We start from the raw sequence: 18,975 nt of genomic DNA on the forward strand, positions 1-18,975 counted from the left end.
CCAAACGTATTAGTAAATCAATCATATGTCCACAGTAATGGGTGGGCCCGTGTTGTGCTTTAAGTGAAGACCAATAAATGATGAAAATGTTTTTTATGCAATCTTAAAATATATGTTAGAAGCGTAGTCACTAAACCCCTTTTTTCTCCAAATTCTTATAGAAATTCAGAGGAAGGTCATGGCAGCACATTTATAGATGTTAGGGAGGTAAATTAAGACTTCCCATTCACATTTAGATATGTCACATCAAGTTAAAGTATTTCAAAGGGACTGAATATAAAGCGTAACTTCTGAGCACACCTTAAACATTTGGAGGGAACAGTTACTAAGCCTCCCCTAGTCAGTGTGAATAGTTGTATTCTGGATTAGCCTGAATTAATCCTATATACTAATTTAGTTTAATACAAGCTTCTGTGAGGCAGAGAACTGAATATTAAGTAACGTGAATAAGAAACCAAATAAGAAGTAAAGAATCTAATATTCAACTATTTAAGTTTCACATCAAAGGTGCTGGCTGAGTGCTTGCTATTATCTAATTTTACTTTATCTAATTTATATTTCTGGCAAACGTTCTGGTGCTTCTTATACTTTTGATTTCTGGTGCTTTTATGTTTTTCGCTTAGTATTTCCCTCAGTTGCTTGGCTAGCTACCTAGCTCCCTATTTGCTGGACTGCTCAAACAAATACAAGCCATTATTTATACATTTGATCCATTATATTTACATTATGGGGAGCCTATAATTAGAGCATGGTCCTGGTCAAGCCTCATGGCTGAAGCACTTTCTAACCAACCATCTGTGTTATCCACTATGCTGACAGCCTTAGGAAGAAACGGAGGCCTCTTCTGCAATGGCATCTCCACTGTCTGGGAAGTGGAACAGAACAATGGGTGAATGAAATTAAACAAATTGAACAAATTAAAAAATCCAATGTCAGAAATGCGAGGGGATATTATTCAGTGTCACCAGTTTTTACTGGGAACTTGGCTGAAGTAAATTTTCCATGATGCACTGAAGAAAACTAAGGTGACAACACACTGTATTTGTTAATGAAAACATTTCCACCTTTTAGGGTTCACGAGAAGATAATCCTTAGAAGGCAATCATTTTATTAGGTGTAATTTTTGTAAATTAAAAGGTGCATATTTTTTTCTGGAATACAACTGCCATGATTTACTGTACCACAGGACAGAAGCAGACAAGTAAAACGCTGGCAGCTTTACCAGCAGGGAGTTGTGGTGGATATACCTGTTCTGTAGGCTTGATTAAGAAACGCAAAACTTTAGCACTCATAGATCTGGGAGCATACCTTAAGAATAAACTTTCAAAGAAAACTCTTCAGACATACATCTTTAAAGTTCTTCACCTGGTGTCATTAGCCTTTGTTGCTCATCATAACCAAAGAAGACCAGTTGGCTACAAAAAGAGATATGATACTCCATTTAAATTTCTGTGCAGTTACAAAAAGGATTTCTGCTTTGTTCAAGGGCTATCAATCTTTGCATTATCTCTGTTCCAGTTTGGTGAGATTCAAGTTGACACCAGGGTGTACTCTCCTGCAAAGGCAGGAACAAAGGCCACACACCCAGACACAGAATGAATTCATCATAATAGTTAACACAATCATGGACAAAAATGAGTAAAATAATAATCGAATAATATATATGTTTACCACCTGGGTTTGAGACTCATTGCCTTTGACTTTGTCACAATCACTACCACAGTCATCTTCAGGGAAGAGGTATTGGGGCAGAAGCAGTTCATCGTTCCTGTAGGGGAACATGCCTCAGAGCCACTGGTAGAGACCCTGAGAACCCAGGGCTATAAGAGGGCACGGTTCTTAACTTGAGCTCGACCGAGAACAGTGAGTCATGACCCAGTCAAAAATACAGACAAAGGACTTCTTCCACATGTTTTTAAAGAAGGAAGGGAAAACCAAGAAGAAGACCACAGCTAAAAGGGCAGGTCAGATGATATTTTTATAAAAGCTATAAACTTTTAGATAAGTAGCTAACTAATGGTAATTTTATAGTTGCCAACTCTGTTATAGCCTAGATTCTCACCCTTATTATGCAATGTTTTCTTTTTAATGTTTTGACAAATATAGTTTGCTTATTTCTGTCAATTACCTTATTAAAATAACTATAGCATAAATCATGCAATATTGTTATTTTCAATTTAAAACATATCACCCTTGTTTCATAACTTATCATCAATGGATAATACACTTGAGAATTGTATGAAGTTGTATACAATATGAATATTTTAGCCATGGTGTGGAACAGTACCAGGCTCACACACAGCAAAACCAAGCTGAACAAGGGATTAATAAAGACTAAGAGGGATAGCAGAAGGAGGCAAGCTAGATGCCAGGAGGGTGATACTCTAATCTCATTACACCAGGGGTGACAAACAATATAAATGCACATGCACACAACAATCTTTTTTAAAAAAAACGTTAAATGTCATTTGTAAACAAGATACAGCCTGCAGGGAGATACACTGCATTCTGGCAGTCCTCGCAGTTCCCTTGTATTCATGTATTAAATATATATTTATAATATTATTTATTACATTATTACAAGATACATTTACAGCTGAGAAGTCAGAGTGACAGGGGCCCTGGATCAAGAAGACTGTGCTGGAGTTATTACGAACAAAAACAAGGGATATTATAGTTTCATTTATTTGCAGAAATCGGTGTTTATTTGCAGAAATGTACTTGCAGAAACAACCATTCACTCAAGCTCACTTGCATGCGGTCCGTCACTCACACCTTCACAGTAATTATCAGTGTATATTGATAAGTCCTAATACTTTTTTATCTTCTCAGAAAATGAGCAAGAAACGTCAACAATTATTTGGCAATGGTGTCAAGAACTGCAAAATAGCTTTTAATATAGTAGTTACTGTATATGGTCTTATTTTTGAAGGAAAGTGTCACGGAACGCTCCCCCCCACGAGTCACGTGGTACGGCCTGCCGCATGCAGGGGGTTCATTTGTTTGTAGTCACACCCTCCGTGAGGGCACACACCTGTACAGCATTTAGATATTAAGTGCTTGTATGTCTAGTTAAACCACTGTCAGTGTGCACCTCCTCGTTGGTCATTGTTCATGTTGATGTGCATCCATGTTAAACGTCTATGTTTGTATCGCCTTGTTAATATCCACATTGTTCGAGATAGTTATATGTATCCATGTTCACTGAATACTTTGTGTGAGTGCCACCGTTCTGCGTTATATGTACATAAACGTCTGTCTGCGTCGAAGGAGTCTGTGCGTCCTGCTCCCCACCATGCGGCACTCGGGCTGTTACAGAAAGGAGTGCATGTAGACTATATACTTATATAAATTATGGTTAGGGTTAATCACTTTACATTAGTTAGGAAACATGCACTAGCATGGTGTGTAGCTACACCAGATGTGTGCAGTTCATCCTGCACAGAAGGCAGAAAATTACTGTTATTACAGCAATTTGTAATCTTCTGGAAAAGGACATTTTGTTTCATTTATTTATTCATTTGTTTTACCCCACCATCATAATTTTACTATTTTAAGCTTCACAGCATGAAAGGTTCCCTTTTTGTTAAAAAAAATATTGTATGTTTTTGCATGAATTTAGTTATTTTGCCCATTCTTGTCATAAAGCTGTCAGAAAATATTAGGTTACATGATTAGGTTGAATGGCCTTCAAATTAATTTGAACGTGCCTTCAAAGATTTCAGGTACTGCTCTGAAATTAATTCATATGGTTGACACGAAATCTGGACAGATGCCAAACTTACATTTATTGTGATGGTGACAGCACTGAGGTAGCAAGATGTGATGCTGAAAGAAAAGCTTCTTTAATGGAAACAGTCATAGGCTTGATTAGCTTAAAGCATTGGCTAAGTGCATTGCTCATAGGTCCACTAATGGGCAGCACTGACTTCAGGAACCTGTGGGCGTAAATAAAGAGAGGATCACTAAGGAACAGGTGAATAAGGTTAATACATGGGTGATTGGGACCATGGCAGTTGTGTGGTGTGGTTCTGAGCAGGAGTGGGTGTGTCCCTCCTGCTGGATGGCTGGCCTACCTTGACATTAGAAGTTGTGATCAACGTGCACACAATTATCAGTAGACAGTATGTGCATCAGACCCATGAACTTGGTGTTCTCTACCTTCTCAACGAGCCTGTCCCACATTTTTGTACAGCTTGTTCCAGTTCATCGGAACAGCATCTCTTGTTGCCCATGTGACACATTTACTTTATTTGCATCGTTTGTTACAATAGACCCCAAAACGGTCAGTGTCCGTCTGTGTATTTGATGCCTTAGGACATTCAGCGCACATAGTAAGCCAGGTGCACGCATTCATGCCAATGGAGAGGGCCTTTGACAAGCTTCCTGCCAGATGTTGTCAATGATTCTTTACAAAGGTTTTTACATGGGCCTTTCTCATAAAATATCAACAATCACAGCCCAAACCATCTCATCCTGTCATTATGGCTTTAGCAGTGCTAATTTTTGCCCAACAACAAAATGATGTGAATTTGTCTAGGCATTTCTAATAGCTATTATTGAACTTTATTCTATTCCACATAATCACGCTACATTCTACCATGTGCCAATTTATTACTTATTTTCTGGCAGTGTTTGCTATTGTAGGATATAGAGCTTGCAATCCTCATTACTTTGTGTCCAATGTATGCTGCTGTAACAAAATAACTTCCCCTTAGCGCCAATAAAGTCTTCTTTCTTTCTTTCTTTCTTTCTCTCTTTCTATCTCCATTTCTCGTTGGTTCATATTCATATTTTGGTTCATTTTATGCATGAGGGCTCGGGCAACTCCACTGCTTGAGTTTCAAATTGGCTTTCATTGCCAGAATAACATAAAAACAATCGTCAGCAGGTATTCAGCACTTTCAGTGTAATCTGTGTTCCATATACATTGCTGTCTTAAAGTTGAATAAATACATCTGTAAATGCAACAAAGAAATAAAATATTTACTATTGCTTTGGGGCATTTACCATACTGACTCATTTTGATGAGAAATGTTGTTAAACTGTCATTTATTTAAGCAAGTAGAATGCTTATCAGCAAATTCCAATGTCATCAGAGCATTCTGACCTTTTTCTGGCAATACACTGAGCTCTGCATATGGTCTATACGTATTTGCCCTTAATACATCCCTTCCAATGCTACTGGCAAGAGTAAAATGTAAATGTCAAAGAGCGAGGCAGACATGTAATTGATTTTGATGGTTCTATCTTTGATTAAAATTCAATTCCATAAAGATTCCATTCCTTTGAACATTACAGTAGATATGTGCACCTGGTGACCAGCACATTGAGTCATTCACTGGAACACAGAGCAACAGTACATTATTAGATAACCCAGCATGCTTGTGTCTGTACTGTTCTCTGATTCCTCCGCCTACAGAAGAGAAGGAACTGGACTGTGTTTTTGCAGGTAAAGATAGCACACAACAGAATGTAGTCACTCTATTAGAGTTAACGATTTTTCTATTCCTACGATGTTATTTTGAAATTAAATGACAATTCATTGTGAAATCCACAGAACACAAACAAACACAAACAAAAAAGGTTGATGAGTGAAAAAGTTGAGTGGATGTAAGAAATGCAATGGTAGTCCTACAACCACTGCTCTCATTTAACTTTTAACACAAAATTTAGGATAAATTAGGCTAAATTTAGGATAAAACATGGCTCTTAGGTATACAAGTTGTAGTTACACTCATCATAAACATGTGGGATGATATTAATTCAATAATAAGCCTTATTAAGGCCAAATTCCTGAACATTTTCCACACACAATATATATATATAAACGTATTATTATTATTATTTGCTAATTGTTGTTCCTCTCCTAGGATAGGTTTTGGAGTGAGTGTGTGTTCTTGTGCTGGATGAAGAGGTTTGACTCAGTCAATGTCCCAAAGACGCTCATACAACATCTGTCCTGGCTTCTTTCAGTATGATAATGTATAATGTCACAAAGCAAGAGTCATCTCAAACTGGTTTCCTGAACATGACGGTGAGTTCAGTGCTTTTCAGTGATGCTGATAGTCAAAGGATCTGATCCCAATAGAATACCTTTGTGAAAACATGTTATTCATAGCACAAATGTGCACCTGAAACGTTTGCAGGAATTGTTTGAAACCCTTCAGGTAAGGGTCACACAACAGCTGCCAACCAGGGAGGGTAAGGTCTGTCTCATGCTTCCTCTGAGGCACATGCAGCCAATCATGACATCTGTCCTGGTTTTAATCTCCTCCCCTTTCACTGCAGTGCAGTGCAGTCCCCCAAGGGGCGGAGGTTTCTGTTCGAGAGTACACTGTGTGCAAATTGGCTGGAGCTTCTCATCAGGTGTGTGAGTGTGTTTTAAAAAAAAATTTAAAGGAATATTTGTTAAGTGACCTTGAGTTTGAGAAAGGTGCTATATAAATGCAACTAATAATAATAATATTAATCTTTTCAAGCTGCAGCTCATATCAGGGGTAGAGTAACACACTCAGAGGATAGCACTATCTGCCCTCTTCTGATGCATGAGCTCATAGACCCATGATTGGCCAGTATCACAGTGTCACACCAGTTCATGAGGACAGATTACTCAGCACCCTTCCTTTGGCTGTCACCCCATATCACCTGTTCCTAGTTAAAGACATTAGCAGCAGTGTAACGTGAAGTGATCATGAGTCAGGCGCATACCCTGAAAAGAGCAAGAGTTATTAAGCAAATCCACAATCTGCAAATCCACAATCAGAGTCATTAGAACAGTCAAGGGTCAGTGAGCCAAAACGAAGCACACTATGACAAAAAGGGGAAGCAGGTTATAACAATGACAACACAAGCAACGATAACAGCCAACTCTAAACACTGGATATCACATAACAGGCAGAGAAAATGAGGCTTGGAACCCCAACAGTGGATAGGATTAACACAAAATATAATGAGCAAGGTATGGATTACAATGACAAGAGCCTTCAAATGAATTATTCATACTTTTGGTCTCAACACCTGTAAAATACATATAAGAGATTTCATTTCCAGAAACAACTCACCAATTTACTAAGATGTCTACTTATTGGTGTTAGTAATATTAAATATGCTCGCAGTGCAAATAAATAAATACATTGTTTTTGTTTGGACCGGTGCCAAGAAACCCGACCCATAAAATCCATTGTCCAGGCTACCCAGCAGGAAGCATCTGGCTATTCATATAAAAAGAAGGAGGAGAAGGAGGAGCTCTTATTACGGCAGTAATACAATTAAATAAAGGGATTTAAAAGTTACAGTTTGTGTGTGTATCAGAAATAACATTCTGCACGTCAGAAAAAGAGAAAGAAATGTGATTATCTAGTATCATCCTCTGCAATGATTTAAATATTGTACTGGAGAAAATTTTTACTCATTTTTTTTCAACTCGAAATAATTGTATCAGCATCGCATATAGGCTTGCATTTCACACTGCACATATCTTCATCCTAGAAATAAGTATAAACTTTAAAAAATGATTCAGCTATCCCAAATGAAAAATGAAAAAAAAAAAAGTCTCACTGGCCTAACATTGCTTTATTTAGCTGGCAATTTTCTGTATTATTTAAAAAGCAGCAGTTTGCAATCTATTGTTCTTACCATGGAACAAAATATATTTTGGAATTTGAAAGAAATTACCTGTATCCCTAAGGTGCCCATTTTCTTGTAGTTGCCTCTTGCTCAGTCTGAAATGCTAACACTAGAAAATCAGAACATTTTAATATGACATTGATTTGAACACAAGCATCGTCATGGCACTTTTCAGTGTCCAGAACATGACTGAGCTTTACTAAATAAATAATAAAAGAAGTAATAAAATAAACTTGCAAGATTATAATTATTATTATAATAAATGACCAGACTTTGAGCATTACCTCTTAGGACTTCCCTACCCCACACCAGCCACTTTCTTTTACTTATTCACTCTTGGAGTGTACTCTCTTGTCCGAGGATGCTGTGAATAGTCTCCTAACATATCAAAAACTGAAAGCAACCACAGGAAGAGAAAAAAAAGATCTGGATGAAAGTGACATTGAGCTGTTGCTGACTGAACATACTTGAGTGCATACTGACATCCGAATGTACAAGGGGGTATGATGTCAGATTACAAATGTTGCAAAAGCAATTTATTAAAATAAAGGTAATATAAAATAAGGTTAATTTTAAAATAATAATACAATTAAATATTAGAGTTAAAACCTGAATTAAAATAAATATTAATTTAAAAAATGAAAGAATAAATTAAGAATTAAAAAGAATAAAATTTAACTGTAGTGCTTATTAAACACTAAATGCATGTGCACACACCCACACAGGCATATAATAGCAAGGTCATGGTTAACATCTCTTTATTTCTCTTGCAGTCTTTTAAATGTTCACTTTTCACACAGATGAGAAATTATGGCTCAATTATGAGGGCTCACTGTTAAGAGCGGTTTGTAATAGGGCAAGGAATGAGGTGGGTTTAGTGCTGGAAACCAAGTTCTGGAAATTATATTTTATACCACTTCTGCTTTATATTCCTTTTTTCCAGTAACTATTTTTACTTTTTTTAACATATTTAAAGTTGCTAATTGTATACAGTATGTAAAAATACATTAGTAAAGCTTAAGGTTGCTAGCACTGTTTAAAGTTTAAATTAACAATGAAGTAAATGCAGCATTTAGGACATGAGAAAGCAGTCGTCAGAATATATCACACCCAATATCACTGGCATGTTTAACTGTTATGTGTTTAACCTATTACATGTTTAGCTGTTACGTGTACCCCCATTCAGTTGTCCAGACGTGAGGGTGCAGCGTAAGGTGGTATGCAGTGGCATACTACATAAAATCTATGCATTTTTACATCTAATATTTGTACGAACACTCCAAAATGCATCAATATTAGGACAGGGAACACAGCATAAACATATAACAATAACTATATATGGGGACAGCACAAGCCTTAGTTGCAAGGTTACAATCTCCCTCCACATTTCCTACCATGACAAGTGGTTTTTTTTGTTTGTTTGTTTGGTTGGTTGGTTGGTTTTTGTTTTGTGAATAAGTGGAGGATGGGGCTTGGACCTTGTGTGGATTACAGGGGTTTAAATGCCATCTCAGTGAAGTACCCTTATCCATTGTCTCTTGCTCCCTCAGGTCTCAAGCAGCTAAGAGGTGCCAGGTATTTTACTAAACTAAATCTACACAGCACATATAATTTGATTCAGATCAGGGAGGGAGATGAAAACTGCATTCACTATGGACTTTGAGTGCTTGATTCTTCCATATGGCCTAACATCCACTCCTTCCTGTCTCAGGCACTCATTAATGACATCCTACTAGAGTTGTACCTATGAGAGTGCCATGTGCATGATGTACACCAGATTCAACATATCCTCTTATAGAACAATATCCACTGTGAACAGGAAAAGTGTGAACAGCAGGTGCACCTCTTAGGGACATCATAGGTGGGACTTGCGTGCAACCCAACAAGGTCAAAGCAGTGACTCAATGGCCAGTTACATGTCATTGTGAGCTCACACACCCCCACGAGCAGCAATCACCGCACTGGGTTACAACACACCTCCCCTTTGCTTCACATATTTCACTATTTCCCTTGACCTGAGTACTGATTACACACAACTGTTCCCAATCTCACCAGGGCTTCATAACAAACAAGTTACTTCCCGCAATGCTTCACATTATCCTGCCAGCCAGCCTAAAGCTATGGTTGCTTGTTTCCTGATATGAACCATTTCTCTACTGAGTCCCTTCAGTTCTTCACATGTTGTTTGTTTTCCTTTTTGTTATTCTGTTGGGCATGTTTGGATTCATTAACAGAATAAAAAATAAAGTGCACTTAACCGCTCATCATCTCGCTCCCCTGCCTCGCACGATCACAAGCACCCTGCCCAAAATTGCATGTCCCCAGCAGAAATCACAGCTCACAGCTTTGTGTTAGCATCTTGTCTTCAACTCCCTGGCCTCAAAATGCATTTAAGCATTCACTATAGCAAAAGCACTTGCTAGAACTATGTGTTCAATATACTGTTCCTAATTGTTGCATCGGGTGTGTTAAGTCATACTGCTCTTTTATTTAGCCCTTCCACCACCCCTTGTTTTCCATGGTTTCACAGCTTATTTGTGGGCTAACTGAGCTGAAATATGTTGCAGCACAAAATGTGTATCTGCTAGTATGCCATATTTGTTGTTTAAATTGATGCCTGCTGTGAAAATCCTCAGGGGTACACTAATTCTATTGGAGTGTGTTTTAGTGTTTTTACACAGCATTAAAAGCAGAAAGAGATTAATTTGCTATGGAAGCTGACCAAATATGGTCAAATGGTGAACCAGGATCAAAAACAGGAAGTTTGACAGGTGTTCAAATTTTATAGCTACATAGCAATGAAAAATTATTTATAAAAAAATGTATTAGCTGAACAGAGATAATAGACAGTCCTTGAGAACACCTGTTATTCGTGATGAAAAGGAATTTCAGAGTTAAATTTGTTAACAAGATGGATGGATATCTCCAATGATGTGGCATTACCTGTAACGCCAAGACAATCATTTGTGTTGACTTTAATTTGCTAAACTCGTCACCCAATGGCTATTTGGTGGAAAAAACGTGATGTTATATGTTATGAATTAAGGTAATCCCTTATTTCAAAGCACAAATCCCATTGATTTACTGTAGGAGAGAGGTCCCTTGGCCTGTTACAATTTGTCATCAAATCCATAGAACTGCTAGAACTCAAAAGAATGCCACCATGTCCTTCAGTAGCCAAACTCCAAGTCAGCAGGTGCACATCCAGCCAGAAAAGAGCATGGACAGATGGTACAGAGCACATGGTAAATTCCTGTTCACTAACATGACTGGTTTGTCTTAGATTGCTCTACTCACCTGATGACATCAAACACTGTTCCTGGATGCCTTGGAGATTTTAGGCCATCACCATTGCCATTAGCTCTCCTGTAAGACTATATTTGAATGTTTACTGTGCAGATTCTGAATAGAACTTATAGCTAGTTGGTTCTCACTGAAAAATCTCAGTACCTCTGCCAAATATTTTTGTAGTCATTAGCTCCTAATTTGTACTATAGTAGATCCTCTTGTAAGTAAGCTCCTCAACTCTCCGGCCTCAATGACTACTACCCTGTTGCCCTCATATCAGTCGTGATGAAGTGTTTTGAGAAGCTAGTCAGAGATTTCATCACATCTTCACTGCCAGCCTCCATGGACCCACTGCAGTTTGCATACCGCCACAACCGCTACACTGATGATGCAATTGGGAGGGGTAATTATGTTAAAATGCTGTTTGTCGACTACAGTTCAGCTTTTAACACCATCATCCCCTCCCTACTCACTACTAAGTTGGAGGATCTAGGACTGCATATATCCCTGTGTGACTGGATCTCCAACTTCCTAACAGACAGACCACAATCAGTACGGGTGGGCAACTGTGTCTCATCCACCCTCACCCTCAGCACTGGAGCTCCTCAGGGTTGTGTCCTAAGCCCCCTGCTCTACTCACTGTACACCTACGACTGCACAGCCACTTCCAGCTCCGCCATCATTGTCAAGTTTGCTGATGTTACCGTCGTCATGGGCCTGATCTCGGACAACGATGAGAGGGCCTACCTGGAGGAGATTAAACACCTGGAAAACTGGTGCCAGGAAAATAATCTCCTCCTAAATGTCAGCCAGACAAAGGATCTGATCGCGGATTGCAGCAAGAAGCAGGAGCTGCACTACCAACCTGTGAGGATCAGTGGATATTTTCAGGTACCTTGGTGTTCACATCTCGCAGGACCTGTCCTGGTCCCACCACATCAGCTCCCTGGCAAAGACGGCTCATCAGCATCTTTACTACCTCAGATGCCTAAGAGACTTCACACTGCCCTCCATGGTACTGCGGAACTTCTACACCTGCACTATCGAGAGCATCCTCACGGGGAACATCACAGTCTGGTTTGGGAACAGCACCAAGCAAGACAGACAAGCTCTCCAAAGGGTGGTGCGTTCAGCAGAACGCATCACTCATACGGAACTTCCTGACCTGCAGAGCATCTATTACAAGTGGTGCCAGACCAAGGCCAAGAGGATTGTGAAGGACCCCACCCATCCCAACAATAGGCTCTTCTCTCTCTTGAGGTCAGGGAAGCGCTTTTGCTCCCTGATGACCAAGACAGAGAGACTGAAGAGGAGCTTCTTCCCACAGTCCATTAGGGCCCTGAATGAGGGAAACTGATAAACTGTGGGGACCACCACCACCATGTAACTGTAAATATGTCAGTTGTAAGTTGGAACTGTACATTGTGTACATACATTTATACATATCCATATATACATTGTACATTGTGTATATAAACATATACATATATTGTACATAAATTGTTAATATATTTTGTATATAGATAGATAGATAGATAGATAGATAGATAGATAGATAGATAGATAGATAGATAGATAGATAGATAGATAGATAGATAGATAGATAGATAGATATTTCCCAATACACCCCTATTTTTTTCCTGTTTGGACAGAGCACTCTCAAACCATTTCACTGCGAGTTATACTGTGTATGACTATGTATGTGACAAATAAACCAAACTTGAAACTTGAAACTTGAAGTTTTGCAGCAAGCTAAAATTACAAGCAAAAGCTAATTTATTCATTATGTGTTATTAGTTTGCCATCTGGTGTTGACCAGAGGCCATGATGACATCAGGTAAGGATGCAATTTACTCTCTAATGGAGTAGGTGGAGGTGCACTATGCCTTTCAACTCTAAAGAAGCATTCACCTTAATAAAGAGATGGATTAGATGGGGCCTTAAAATCTTTTTTATTTACACGTGCATAGTGTATTCACAGTGGCTTGAAAGCAAGACAGTCACAAAGGGATTTTGCTTCCAATTTAATTTATTTATAACACAGTTTTATTTATTAGGGTGGTAAACAGAGGAGATAGATAAAAGCTGATAGAAGTGCAAAATCTTGCTAAGACTATTAGATAAGTTATTTCCATTTGTTATGATTATCACAGTTGAAAAACCTCCATCACTGCCATCTAGTGATTTAGTAATGGGGTATTTTACATTCAGATATGCCTCACCTTTAGCTCAATCTATATCTATATATATATATATATATATATATATATATATATATATATATATATATATATACACACACACACACACACACACACACACACACACACACATACAGCCTGGCCAAAAACAAAGATCACCACCTCGATTTAACTAATCAAATAGGTAAGAGCCTTCCATTGGATAATTACTGCATAGGTGATTATGTTTCAGGTGGCAACAAGTTATATAACCCTAACTGATGCAGTGAGTAGCTTCTCATTTGTTAAACATCCATGTCGAAAGACATCCTGTGGTCATGAAAAACATGTTAATTTGTTTCAGAAGGGTCAAATTATCGGCATGCATCACGCAGAGAAAACATCTAAGGAGATTGCTGAAACTACTAAAATCGGGTTAAGAACTGTCCAACGCATTATTAAAAAGTGGAAGGACAGTGGGGAAACATCATCTTAGAGGAAGGAATGTGGTCTGAAAAAAATCTTGAATGATCATGATTGGTGATCACTTAAACGTGTGGTGAAATCAAATATTAGAAAAAAAATAGTAGAACTCAGGAATATGTTTCATAGTGAAAGTAAGAGCATTTCCACACGCACATTGTGAAGGGTACTCAAGGGATTGGGACTGAATAGCTGTGTAGCCTTAAGAAAACACTTGTCAGTGAGGCTAACCGGCAAAAACGGCTACAATTTGCTAGGGAGCATAAAGATTGGACTCTGGAGCAATGGAAGAAGGTCATGTGGTCTGATGAGTCCAGATTTACCCTGTTCCAGAGTGATGGGCGCATCAGAGTAAGAAGAGAGGCGGCTGAAGTGATGCACCCATCATGCCTAGTGCCTACCGTACAAGCCTATGATCTGGGGTTGCTGCAGTTGGTCAGGTCTAGGTTCAGCAACATTATGTGCCCAAAGAATGAGGTCAGACTACCTGAATATACTGAACAACCAGGTTATTCCATCAGTAGATTCTTTCATCCTTGATGGCACGGGCATATTCCAAAATGACAATGCCAGCATTCATCAGGTTCAAATTGTGAAAGAGTGCTTCAGGGAGCATGAGACATTATTTTCATACATGGATTGGCCACCACAAAGTCCAGACCTGAACCCCATTGAGAATCTTTGGGATGTGCTGGAGAAGACTTTGTGCAGTGGTCCAAATCTCCCATCATCAATACAAGATCTTGGGGAAACATTAATGCAACTCTGGACAGAAATAAATGTTGTGACATTGCAGAAGCTTGTGGAAACGATGCCACAGCGAATGCGTGCCGTAATCAAAGCTAAAGGCAGTCCAACGAAATTATATATATAAAGTCACTGATATGGGTTACCCCTCTTGTACTGAAGGTAATAGTGGCAATGGCACTATTACAGCAATTGCTTCACTGTTGTGTTGTGCTGAACTGCGTCCAGAGATTTTCAGTAAAGCTAATCTGCCCCTAATGTAACTGCTCTTGTACAGTGATTGATATTTGGTGTGTGAAATTTCATCCTTCTAGAAGACAACACAAAAGAGGCAAAGTAAAAAAAAAAGGAAAAAACTACTGTAACAAAGCAATTATTTGAGGGCAAACGTATCAATCAGATCTGGTAAACTACACAGTATTGCATCATTCTTCTGGCAGTTGGGTAAGTTCAGTGTTTTACAGTAAGTTCCCAGTTTCACAGTAAGTTACAGTTTCATAAAGATGGAGAAAAAAAAGAGAATGCTGTTTTCTACAGCATCCTGTATTATTCTGGCCAAAAGAGCACAATGTTAATATGAAATATAAAGTTGTTCCTTGTGCATCCAAGAAAAACCATTATGGGAAAAAAATGACCCATTATGGGACATATCCTAAAATGATGGATTTACACCCATTTATTCCTTAATATACCCACAAGAACACAAAAGACACCAAATGCATAATTTCAGTTTTAGAAACACATCTAAATAGGTGTAAGGTGGGCTCAAACTGAGGTCAGCTAGGTGATGACACCAACAGCTTACTGGGTAAGCAACCATGCTCTAACAATAGTAGGCCCCATGCTGAGCGTGGAAAAAGGGAGAATAAAGAATGCCACAGGAAAAAATGGCAACCCCGATGCACTGGGGAAAACCAAACTAAAACTTCCCTAACAAAACGGGGAGGAACTTGAATGGCTAAGGGAAGCCTTGGGAGAGATACAGACTCGAGAAGGAAAATTGGAGAGGGGAGGGGACATGTAAAAACACAAACACCCTCACAGACAAGAAGTGAGGTGTGGCACAAGGACTCACATACCTCAGTATCTGAAGTTGCTAGCTAGTGGCTTTAGCAAAAACCCAGCAGTGAATGATTAGGTCACTGGGCTTATACAGGTCTAGCCAGCAGTTGGGCGTTAAGCCTGATTAGTGGTGTGCCTGCCTCAAGGCCTCCCTCTGGTGGCCGGAGGGGGCCTCAGCCTGGCACCAACCCTTACAAGAGGTTCCATGGAGAAGTGAAGCCGACGGCAGAAATGGCTCAGTAGCTCGAGCATGTCACGAGATGGACAGATAATGGAATTGTGAACATGACTGTGAAGTGATTTAAGTTGACAATGAAGCAAAAGTAAAAAAAACCAAACAAACATGGATTCAAGTGACCCACATTACACTTACGTCATTACCAGAACAAATGTATATAGCAGGGTGGCAGGACTGATGGGATGAGTAGGAGTGAAGGACCTTGACAGTCTGCACCCTCACAGGTTAACTAGGAGAAATAGGCCTCCTAGATGTACCAAAATGTAGATGGGGTGGAACGAAGAAACAGAGGTGAACACTTAACTTAAAAAAATAAATTAATTAATTAATAAAAAATAAAAAATAAAAAAAAATAAAATAAAAAAACATAAAGAGGACAAACGCTCCATAGATTTACCCACTCTGGAGAGTCAAACCCAGGGAGTCAGACGCTTTCCGCTAATTACCAGCGAGTTCAGAATACGTATAGCACACAACAAGACTTCACAAATGCGGTCTTTAAGAAGCTGTTACATAAACCTTTGGCTTGTTGGTGCCCTCTAGTGGCTGGCAACTGGCATTGCAAGCCACCCATTACAAATACGGGACCTTTTCATGCACACTGAATTAGCATTAACTTCTTCAAGTATATTATGATTGTGGCATGATGTTCAGATATTGTACACATTCTGTGGAACAGTACTACTAAGGGAATGACACATATCATTTCATGTCATTTTTGTAACAGATGACACTGCAAAACTGCAAGGCCTTAGATCAAGAAGAGTGAATTGTGTATTGGCATAGGTATAGATTGTCGCAGATGGGACTACTCAATACTAAAAGTCTAGTGATATCAAATGTATGTTCAAAATGCTTTTGCAGTAAAATGCTTTTTTCTAACACTTAGCTCAAATATGTATTAGACAGCAGTTTGTCATGTCATTGTTAAAACAGTACAGGAAATACTACAGTGAATATTTTTTGAAGTCTTCACTTTTGTTCAATTTTACCTGCATCCTCACTTGGCAAGTAGTGTCAAATCAGTGTATTATTTCACCCTAAAATACAAAAGACAGCTGAGCTGCAATATCACATAATTTCACTCTACACGGTGTTATGACCCATCCTAATGTCACAAAAAATCTGTATCACATGATGCTTGTTGGAATATGTATTCATAAATGATTATGTATGTTTGACAGTTGTCATTGATGGCTTATGTAGGTAACATACAGTGCTATTCAGTAAAATGTTACCCTTTTTATTGTTTTATTTTTTTGTTTTTCTTTAGAAAGTAATGAAAGTGTATTTATATGTTCATTTTTAATTTATCTATTTTTTACTCATGTTTAAGTACATGAATAAAACTTTACAGATGCAATAAGAAGTATAAGTAAATAAAACATCTAAATACTTAAAGATCACTGGGTAAATACAAAGTATGAAAAGCAAGTCAATATTTCCTCAATTGTAGTTCCTAAAGCCCTTATAAACTCGGGAAGATTATTTCACAGCAGGGGCCCATTGAGTTAAAACACAATTAGCCAGTGTATGATAGTGTATGTTACTTTGTACTAATGGATGAAGAACTAAGAGTTTGTGAAGAGTCTGATAAGTGATGAGATCCAGTAAATAATCTGTTGCATTTTACATGTCTCTCTTTCCAGGAAAGGACTGTCAAGATTATACCCATTTTATATCCAATTATTGTTTAATTCTCAAAAAGTTTTACTTCTTCTATTCTCAAGCTACACCAGTAAAAACATTTTCTAGTGGATTCTTTCTCTGATTGAATCCAATTTAAACATGATAAAATAAGTATAATGTTAGTAAAATTGAATGGTTTAGATAGAAAATATTCCACACAATTTTGGACATAATGTAATAACAGTTATAATTTATTTGTATGTTTTGTGCTTTGTGCTGTGTGGCTATAATGGGTCTGTGGCACTCTATCTAGTAGGTCACATGAAATGATCTTTGCTGTGTGAGCCAGCTGGTTATCATGGGATGTTCTGTCTCCCACATAAACATAGAGCTGACAACCTTTCCCACTGTATCATATCAACCAGGGATATTTTAATTTTCCAAAATCAGCAGAATTTAAGAGATGGCTCAGTGATATTTAAAAATGTAGAGTTGCAAGCAGTCTTGGGCTTGGGTTTGAAAGAACACAACAAGAACACTGATATTTTCCATAGGGAATAAAGCAGATTAAATATCTTGTGAAATTAAAACTCAGAGAAACATGCACAGCATAGTGTCAGATATATTCAAATAAGGCTTCAAAAGAGAGAGGAATGCTCATTATGAAATGTAACCCCATAAAGTCTGAAACCACAGGAGCTGTAATAAATGATATCATTAGATCACAGTGATTTATAGGACCTGACTTTCATCCTAAAGCTCAGTGCCCAGATAACGAACAAAACAGTGCAACTGAACAAAGTTTATTTAGGAAACACATTTTGTGCACAAATGTGATTCAGGGGACTTTATATAGACATGGATAAAATCATTCAGCTTGAACTGAAATGAGCTTGTAGAACTGATTAGTAGAGATTCACAAAATACTTCAAAATACAATTCAAACATAAGTCAAAAGCAATCAAATAATGAAATGAGGCACATGCAGTAAGCTGCATGTATCTGAAGTCAGGTCTGAGATGAGTGTCAGTGGCCTCTAACAAAATACATGGAGATGACCTAGCAGAATCTACAGTATGAAATGAATACTTTATATATAATGCTGATGATGGATTATATCGTTGTCATTATAATGACATGAAATTCTCAGAGTGGCAGGAGTGTCCCTTCTGAAGTTCACAGCATCATATTGAACAATGTCTCCCTCTGTGGTGTCTATAGGAAGTTTTGTGGGAGGGATATATAAACATGCTAAACTGGGAAAATTATTGAACTTATCAAGGAATTCAGACCGCTATCACACTTACCCTCTGCTAGCATCACAGCCAAATTGGAAACAATGCCATTTGTGTTTTTTTAAAGAATGAATTTAAAAAAAACTTTCATCAGGGTTCTCCTCCTTGATATTGTGGTTTACTTGGCAACCCTGTCATGTGCTCTTTGTTTTGGCCCCATTCCTGGTATACTCCTTGTTATACATTTATTAATCATGTTTTGGTTTCAACTGTTCCGAGTTTGCCTTTGTTAGTCACTCTATTTAAGCCCTGTTTCTTACCTTGATGCTAGTCAAGGTTTGATAAGCAGGTACTACATCTGTGTGTCTTCCTTGTTTTTGTTTTGTTTGGTATTCTGCTTTGTGGTCTGTTAGTTTCTTGCCCATTTGTGTTTTTGCTTCTGTAATTAACTTTTGTGTTTTGTTTTTGGCCATGATTCCAGATC

The sequence above is a fragment of the Electrophorus electricus genome, chromosome 14 (assembly GCF_013358815.1).
Source record: "Electrophorus electricus isolate fEleEle1 chromosome 14, fEleEle1.pri, whole genome shotgun sequence".
NCBI lineage: Eukaryota > Metazoa > Chordata > Actinopteri > Gymnotiformes > Gymnotidae > Electrophorus > Electrophorus electricus.